Source organism: Rattus norvegicus, chromosome X, assembly GCF_021556685.1.
Source record: "Rattus norvegicus strain SHRSP/BbbUtx chromosome X, alternate assembly SHRSP_T2T, whole genome shotgun sequence".
Lineage (NCBI taxonomy): Eukaryota > Metazoa > Chordata > Mammalia > Rodentia > Muridae > Rattus > Rattus norvegicus.
Window position 1 is genome coordinate 104,271,776 of NC_141554.1, and position 9,942 is coordinate 104,281,717.

Genomic DNA, 9,942 nt, shown 5'->3' on the forward strand with positions numbered 1-9,942 from the left:
CATAAAAATACATGAAAATGGCAAATAAGTACATGAAAAAATATGTTCCACAATACTAATCATCAGTATAATGAAACAAAACCACAATGATATATTGTTTCTTAATGTAAAATGCCTGTCATCAGAAACATCAAGGACAATGAATTCAAGAGCAATGTTGAGGAAATGTAGCTCTTGAACACCCATTCATAGTAGACTAAATAAGTGCCATCATTATAGAAAAGAGTATGGTAACTCCATAAACTATTAAAATAGAATTATTAAATTGTAGAGGCATCTCCATTGGTAGTGTTCATTTCATGTGCACAAAGGTTTGTGTTTGGACCCCATAAACAGGGAAACTTGGGGCATAGGCATCAATAATCAAGATGTGAAAGAAGAAATTGAAATGTTAAGGTCATCCTCATATACATAATAGTTCCTAGGCCAGGAATATCTGAGACATAGTGAGAAAGAAGACAAGGAAGAGAAGAACAACAACAAGGATAAGAAGAACAAGAAGAAGGTGGGGCAGGGCAGGGAGAATGAAATAAATACAGACAAAAAGAAAAAAGAAAGGAAGGAGGATGGAATGAAGGAAAGAAAAAAAAAACAGAAGCAACATATAGTCCAATAATTTACCTACGGAATCATACACAAAAGGAAATTAAATTGGCGCATTAATGAGATACTTGGTGTACCAAGATATAAAGTAACTTAATAGTCCATTAATGGAAAAAGGGGTTAACCAATGTGATGTATTTAAGGATTGTATAAGATCAAGCCACTCTAGTTAAGAGAAACACTTCCTAGGGCCCAACCTATACACAGAAATTAGTTGCAGTTGATAGCCACTGAGGGAAGAAGAATCATGCTCTTTAGAGGGTATGGTCAAAGATATTTTTCCCCTAATACAGTGGGTGATCTCATAAACATATGGCAGAAATATTTGAAGTATGTAAGTTTTCACAAATTTTGGGAACAAGATTTGAACTATCCCAAATAATCCACCCTTCCCCTTTCTACATTTATTGTATTGTTGTCCTCATAACTTGCTTTATTTGTTTCTTTAAGGCAGTTATCATGAATTGGCATCATTTTGCATTATGTATTAATATATGATGTATTACTTCTACTGAAAGATTGGCTTCAAATGAGGAAATATCAAAAGCCCTGCTCAATATATAATAATTGGTAAATGTATCTGTATTTATTAAAGGTTTGGTAATTGACATTTTCTCATCCTCAAGAACTTTTAATGAAACATAAAGCTCTCCAAAAGTTTAATCATTTCCTTCATCTTAGTATGCATACAACCTTTCAGAAGAATTTTTGACATGTTGGCACCTTTCTCTGGCATTTATTGTCGAAATAACATTAAATAAGATCAAATTTCATACAAATTGAAGAATGTATGCTATTTAACCCACTTTTCAAGTGGTTGCTACTTTAGACTTCCTTAGAAAGTTATCACTGAAGTAATTTAATCAACAGCTAGAAAGCCTGTTAAAATTTTTAAGCAACAATATATTGATACCTATAGCTCTCAAAAAGCATCACTTCTCAGTATTAGGAAGGAAAACAGTGAAGAGGTTTCATATTTATTGCAAGAATCACTACCCAAAATCCAAAGCACATTGAAATAAAAAAGAATGAGTACATAGGTATTGAAGATGACTAGTTGTAGAGCCCTTTTGCAAAAGAATAATGACTAAGACAACTGTATGACAACCCTTGGTCCTCCATTCTATTTATATACTGCTGGTTCTATATTTGCCTCCCCATGACTCACCTTTCCTAAGCATTTTATATAGTCTTATACATATATCCTGTTTTTATGCCCTCAAAAATCACCCATCTTCCTTAAATACTGCAATAATAGAAAAGTAAAATATGTTTAAACCTAACTATAAAAAGGGGAGCTTAAATAATGTTGGGTAGCTATGAAGTGATCTACTGAAGTACTATTTTTAGTTTAATAACAAACAAGAGAAATGTTAATAGAGTCATTTTCAAAGGAAAAGGAATCAAAACAGGCTAATTTAGATGGTTAAAAACCACATTAGTAGAAGTAATTCAAAGTAAAGAAATTGAAGCATGGAGGGAAATCCTCTAATCAATCTTTATAAATACAACATTATACCCCTCTAATGGTTTGATCTCTTACAGATCAGAGATGTTTTGTCAAGGAAGAAAATACCGGCTGAATAGTTTGGATTAATGTCATTCTTATTAGATAGAAATCAACTAAGTCTGTGAACTAAAAATAATCACAAAGAGTTATAACATCAAAATAGAAATTTCATAGTTTATTGAGATCATAATTGGTATTGATCCATATTTATTATATTTTCCTTAACTTTAATCCCTATATTTCCCTTCCCTTCTGGCTTTACTCTCTCCATCTTTCTTCTCTCTTTTGGCTTACTCATCAAGAGATAAACAAGAAAATGTATGTTTTGTCAACCTGGACTAATTCCCAAGAAAGAGGACTGAAAATGAAAAAAAAAATTTAACTTTATTATTTAAAAAAATCTTATAAAGCAACATGCTGCTTGGATTTGATCTTTTGCTATGGAATATAAAGCTAAATACTTGACCACAATGCCTGATTGCCCTCAGGGATGAAAGAATCTGCATATAAACAAGTAATGCCAGAAAAACACACATAGTATGCACTCATTAATAAGTGGCTATTAGCCCAAATGCTTGAATTACCCTAGATGCACAGGACATATGAAACTCAAGAAGGATGACCAAAATGTGAGTGCTTCACTCCTTCTTTAAAAGTGGAACAAGAATACCCTTGGGTAGGGAACAGGGAGGCAAAGTTTAGAACAGAGACTGAAGGAACTCCCATTCAGAGCCTGCCCCACATGTGGCCCATATTTATACAGCCACCCAATTAGATAAGATGGATAAAGCAAAGAAGTGCAGGCTGACAGGAACCGGATTTAGATCTCTCCTGAGAGACACAGCCAGAATACAGCAAATACATAGGCGAATGCCAGCAGCAAACCACTGAACTGAGAACGGGACCCCCGTTGAAGGAATCAGAGAAAGGACTGGAAGAGCTTGAAGGGGCTCGAAACCCCTTATGAACAACAATGCCAAGCAACCAGAGCTTCCAGGGACTAAGCCACTACCTAAAGACTATACATGGACTGACCCTGGACTTTGACCTCATAGGTAGCAATGAATATCCTAGTAAGAACACCAGTGGAAGGGGAAGCCCTTGATCCTGCCAAGGCTGGACCCCAGTGATCGTGATTATTGGGGGGAGGGCGGTAATGGGGGAAGGATGGGGACTGGAACACCAATAGAGAAGAGGACAGGGAGGGGTTAGGGGGATGTTGGCCCAGAAAGCGGGAAGGGGAATAACAATTGAAATGTAAATAAGAAATACCCAAGTTAATAAAGATGGAGAAAAAAAAAAAAGGAGTGATGCTATGTAACCTTAGCCTCCCACATTTTCCCTGATTGGTGAATAAAGATGCCTATAGCCAATATCTGGGCAGAAGAGAGATATGAGGGATTTGAGTTTCTGGGCTTGAGGTTTGAAGACAGACCACGAGGAAAAGAGGGAAGAAGATGGAGAGCCAAGAGATGCCACAGAGTAGGTGAATTATGAAAACATGGCCATAAGGGCTGGTCAATTGGAGTTAAGATCAGCCCAGATAGAAACTAACAATTTATAACTTGAGATCATTGATAGGGAAGTAGTATAAAAGCATGCTGATTAGATATCTTCCCAGGTTTAGTTCTGATAAAAGCTTATTATAAATACAAAAATTTTGTGTCTTTTATCTGGGAAATGAATGATCAAATGTGAGGTAGAAACCGCTGATTGAGATTAAATATCTAATTGAACACCATATACCAGATACCAGAGTCAAAACCTATATATCTCAGTGAACTTCTACACAGTTAAAAATAGATATTCTGAAACAGTGGAGCTTTTCATTGAATTTTATACTTTCATTGTGAAATATATTTGTGCATATTCATCCACATCAAAAACCTATAAGGAAGTTAAAAAATAGAAAATCTGTTACCTTTATATACTTTTATTGGAAAAATATTTGAAGAGACCAACAATCAAGTACTTCTAAATTTTTAGGTATAATTTATATTCTGGTTTGATCACTTGCTATCTCTGTAAACTTAGACAATCTACTTAATCTTTCCAAACCGCCATTTCCTAAAAATATCAGATAAATGATAAATAGACAGAAGACAGAAAGACAGACAATGCCGCTAGATTGTTATCAAGATAAAATGATTAAATAAAGCAATGGTGGTAAAAACAGCTTAGAAAAATAATGGCTTCCTTTTCACTTTCCTTTACCCTTTCACCTCCATCAAATTTTTCTTTGCAACGATGTATTATTAGACACATGTATGCAAGTACCTAATGTTGATAATTTTCCTAATTTTGAGGTAGAAGAGTTTGTAAAAGTTGAGAGTTTTGTATAAAAAATACCATCTTTCTCTACTTAGTTCTTTAACTTTCAGCTACTTCTTTAACCTTTCTGGTACAGCTTCCTTAGCTGTAAGTGGAAATCATAATATCTATCTTAAGAAGTTCTTGCTTAATGGGATAAGCAAGTAAAGGGCACTGACTAAACTGAAAGCTTGCAGTGAGCAATAAATATTAACTACTACTACTATACCTCTGTTGTTAATAATAACATTATGTTTATAGTCATCATTATTCCACACAAGCCTTCCCTAACTTCATTTTAAGGATTTAAAAGTAATATGGTTTTTATTTAAATAAACTAAAATGTGATTATGTAGATACAAATCAGAATAGAACAGAATAAACTGAAGTTAAAATGCCTAAGAGAAAGCACAGAAAACAAAGATCCACTTGTTTATACCCTTAGGGGACCCTTAAAAATACAAAACTGGAAGTTATAAAATATACATGAAGAACATGTATTGTAAAAATATAGAAGTACAACAAAAACAGCCTTGACGTGACATTATAAGACAAGGAATCTCCAAATCTGCCATTGAATTAATTTTCTGCTGGCCATATACAGCTGACCTAGCCTTAAGAGGAGTTTGTTTCCCAGGAGACTCCTTGGAATAAAATTAAATTTCTGTTTGCAAGTGGTTATGCGTAGATAGGTTCTGGATTAGGTTTATGGACTTTTGTTCACTTCTCCTTTCAACTGCAGGACACCTTCTGGTATAGGCTCATGAAAGCCCATCCAAACCTTGTAGATATTGACTCTATGAGTTTATATGTGTGTTGTTCCAACTTTGATGGCTTAAACTCTTCCTCCTCCTTTGCAGGTCTTTCTAAGCCTTGAGGTGAGAGATTTGATGGAGGACATCCCATTTAGGGCTGAGTGTTCCAAGGTCTGTCACTCTTTGTATGAAGTCTGGCTGAGGTTCTTTGTATTTTTTCCCCTCTTCTGCAAGAAAAAGCTTCTCTGATGATGGCTGTGTAAGACATTGATCTGTGTGCATAGCTTAATATCATTAGAAGTCTTTTAATTGCTATGTTCCTTTGATAGAACATTAGTATTTGGTTTTTCTCAAGATTGCTGGGCTAACTCATCCTATTCTTAGGTTCTTGATCACCCAAGCAGTGTTTGGTATGGCTTTCATCTCATGGAATAGGCCTTAAGTCAAAAACATATTGGTTTCTGTCATTGTCACTGTTCTATTCTATGAAGATACATTATGACCAAGGCAACTCTTAGAGTAGAAAACAATTGGAGATGTGCTTACAGTGTCAAAGACGTATCCCATTACCAGAATGATTCTAGAGAAGTAGCTCAGCACAGGGGAGGTGGGAAGAGGGAGGGAGAGAGAGAGAGGAGCCCATGTTCACTGTCAAATTTCTTTCACAAGGCTAGATCTTGTAATTTTTCTAATCCTTTCAAATGGTGCCACTCCCTGATGACTAAGCTTACAAATATATGAGCCTATGAGGCTCATATTCAAACCACAATAGTTGCTTACTCTTGGAAGCTTTGTGCCACTACTGCAGTAGCATATCTTGGAGGAGTTTAACATTATAGATGGAAGTGTTTGTAGCTACATGGTCTTCATCTTTCTTCTTCCATTTCTTCCATAGCATGTACCAAAAACAAGTCTCTCTTTATGTGCTTTTTTTTTTTTTTTTTGGACAGTGGTTATATCACTACCTGACCATTTCTATTTCATTTCACATTCATTGCAAGGAAGCAAAACAGAAAGTATAAATGATATGAGTAAAACAATAGCTTGGAAAGATTTAAATTTATGGAAACATACAGGGTTTAATGCCTTTAATAATGAAAACAACTTCAGGGATGGAAATGGAGAAGAGCCTGAGGAAAAGAAGGTTCAGTGACAGGCCCAAAGTGGGATCCAGTTCAAGGGGAGGCCTCAAGACCTGACACAATTACTGAGGCTATGGAGCATTCACAGAAAGGGACCTAACATGACTGCTCTTGGAAAGACCCAACAAACAGCTGAAAGAGTCACGTGCAGATATTTTCACTCAACCAATGAACAGAAGCTGTCGACCCCTGTGTTTGAATTAGGGAAAAGCTGGAAGAAGTTGAGGAAGGCGAACCTGTAGGAGGACCAGCAGTCTCAATTAACCTGGACCCCTGAGATCTCTCAGAGAGACCACCAATCAAGCAGCATATACCAGCTGATGTGAAGTCCCCAACACATATACTGCAGAGGACTGCCAGCTCTGGGTTCAGTCAGAGAAGATGCACCTAACCCTAAAGGGACTGGAGGCCCCGGGGATTTCAGAGGTCTTATGGGGTAGGTGGGGTAGGTACATCCTCATGGAGATGGGAAGCAGGGAGTAGGTATAGAATGTGGAAAAGTAAGTGGGTGAACCAGGAGGGGAAAAATATGTAGTGTAAAAATAAATAAATAAATAAATAAATAAATAAATAAATAAATAAATAAATAAACAAACAAACCAACCAACCAACCAACCAACCTAATAATTACAGGTCTTTACTATGAGCTTTATTCGCCCTGGAGAGTATGAAACAGGATATAGTTTTATAATGGTTTCTCTTTAGTGAACAAAGAATTCTTATTAGTGGAAGATAAATATAGAGTACTACATTTCAATTATAGCCACCTAGAACCACCACCAAAACAGGATGGGTAGCTAAGCCAAGGAAAATAGAGTTGTTGGCATCAGTGGGCAGAACTAATACTGCTTGACATTATTATCAATAATGTTTGAAACTGGGTACTACCAGCCTTTCGGTTGTTTTAGAATATAGTCAGGTAAAAGCAAACTATTTCCATACTAGTTAATTTTGAATAGATATAGCTTATTTTTATGTAGTTCTAGTCTCATATTTCTCTTCCCCTGGCAATAGAGTTTGCTCTTCCAGTCCCAAAGGGACTGAGGCAATATTAAAACCCCATTATCTCTTTAGTCTATATATTGCCATCTTTTATGTTTCTAAATTTTAATGTTCTTTATCACTTTTCAATATTATTCATTGAGTCAAGATATTAAAGTTCACTTTCTTTGGTATTTTCTTAGCCAATGAGCTTTAGCTTTAGCTTCACAACTTAAATATCAAATGAGAATAGCCCTTTTAATAGAAGGTAAACATACAATATAAGTAAAAAAGAGGAATGGATCTAAAGGTACGCTGGTACCATCAGTAACATCTAATATTGATGTGAGTCATTCATGGTTGATAAGCACAAAGCCCTAAGAAAACAAGGCATTGAACAGGTAAAGTGTCCAAGATGTGGTAAGCATATTTGAACTGCAGTGTGAAATAGATAGCAGTTGCTTAGTGTTACTGAGTGCACAGAAAGGAATATACAATTTAAAGAATAAATAGCAAGCTATTCAGTCAATCACTGAATGCTTTACCATTAGGAATTCAGTACAACTGTTGTTTGGTTTTCATTTGTTAATAGAACCTGCTCTTCATAAACAAAAATTATTCAAGCTCAGAAGTCTACTTACTCACGTTTCATCTAGGAAATCCTTAATTATGTTTTGGTCTTTCCACCTTGTAGACTAACTGCAATTGAATGAAAATTAAAAGGTAGAGGAGATTATTAAATTATTTACAGCCAAATATAACACCCAAAAAAATCTAAATTAAGAATCCTTAATATTCTTAATGACTATGGGATAGCAAAGCTCTATTTCACTAGGAGCATTTGTTGATGTGACATGAAAGGAAAACCAATGTTATCTGCTGTTGAGTAGAAAGGATTATACAAATTTATTTGGGAGCCATAGAATTAGAAAGGATGCTACTTGATTGTATTATATATTATGCTCTTATTTTATTTCTAAAATCCATTTCATTTTATTTATACAAGTACACTATAGCTGTCTTCAGACATATCAGTCGAAGGCATCAGATCCCATTACAGATGATTGTGAGGCACTATGTGGTTACTGGGAATTGAACTCAGGACCTCTGGGAAAGTAGTCAGTGTTCTTAACCACTGAGCCACCTCTCCAGCCCTGTATTACATATTCTTAACAATTAAAATTTACGACCCTCAATGTCATTGTAAATATATTTCTTTCTTGCTTAGAATGTCTATGTCATCCCTTCCTTTAGGATTATTTTACAAAGTAATAAAGTTCATCCTCCAAAATTGTTTTGTCTAGCTGATACATAGTAATACAGCAAATAAAATAAATAATTAACTTTTAGGAACATCAAGTTATGCTTGAGGAAAACAATCTTTAAAAAATATAATATGAATATTAAAACAATCTTGGCTTTTCTACGTGGCAGTCATTTGTTACTCCTTTGGATTTAACAGTTAAATAGCTTAGATGCCATCTCTTACCAATGTCTTGAGTATACCCCTGTAAATTTTAGTATTGCAAAGATAACTTGTTTAACCATCTAACATACTGCAGGAAAAAAAAACTATAAAGAGTTCTACGGGGAATGATAGAATTTTTTGGTGAACACAAGTTCTTTTGCCCTGAACATTGCTCTCAATCCTATTTGTATTTTCCAAATGATCCAAAGTTCCATTGCCACAATACTGGTACATGCTGACATTGCAGCAATCAACCTCCAAAGTTTCCTCAGTGAAATGAACTGTTGACATAGATCCTTATTTTGTTTATGACTGTCTATTCTACCTTTTACAGGATCTAAATTTTAATTCATTCAAACAGAAATGACCATTTTCAATTCTATTACATTTTCTTCTATAGAAATTTTGTAGTAAGCTCAAAATTTATTCTCAATGAAGTACGTTCCTAATGTAATCACTATTCTCTCCATACTTCAATAGCATCTTATTTGTACCATTTATAACCCTTAGCACATTTTGAATTTCATTAGAGCTACTCATTTACTCAAAATGTACTTTAAACATCACCAGTGATCATTAAGTATTTATTGACTTAATAAATGAGTGAATATTTTTCAAAGGCCATTAACTATGTTTACATTGAGACTAGTTCTCTAGAAGAGACTGCCTGCTCCTCTAATTCAGAGAGGAATGAGATATCAATGTCACAAAACAATAACAGAATACTTTTCCAGGAGCAGGCATTGATCTGAAAAAAAAACATACTCATAGTAAAATTGAATCTGTTTGTGGTGGTTTAAATGAGAATGGCTGTCAAAAGCACATCATATATATGAATAATTGTTTCTGAACCTGGAATACACCATGGGATATTTTACTGCAGCAGAATAAAGACAACTTAGACAACAATCAAACATAATTCAGAATGGTAACATGTATTATAAAGAGTTCTATGGGAATAACATTATCTTTTGATAAACATACATTAATTTGTGGACTTGGAGGATATGTGGCTTTGTTGAAGGAGGTGTGTCAGAAAGAAAGAGTGGACTTGGGGTTGGGGATTTAGCTCAGTGGTAGAGCGCTTGCCTAGGAAGCGCAAGGCCCTGGGTTCGGTCCCCAGCTCCGAAAAAAAAAAAAAACAAAAAACAAAAAAACAAAAAAAGAAAGAGT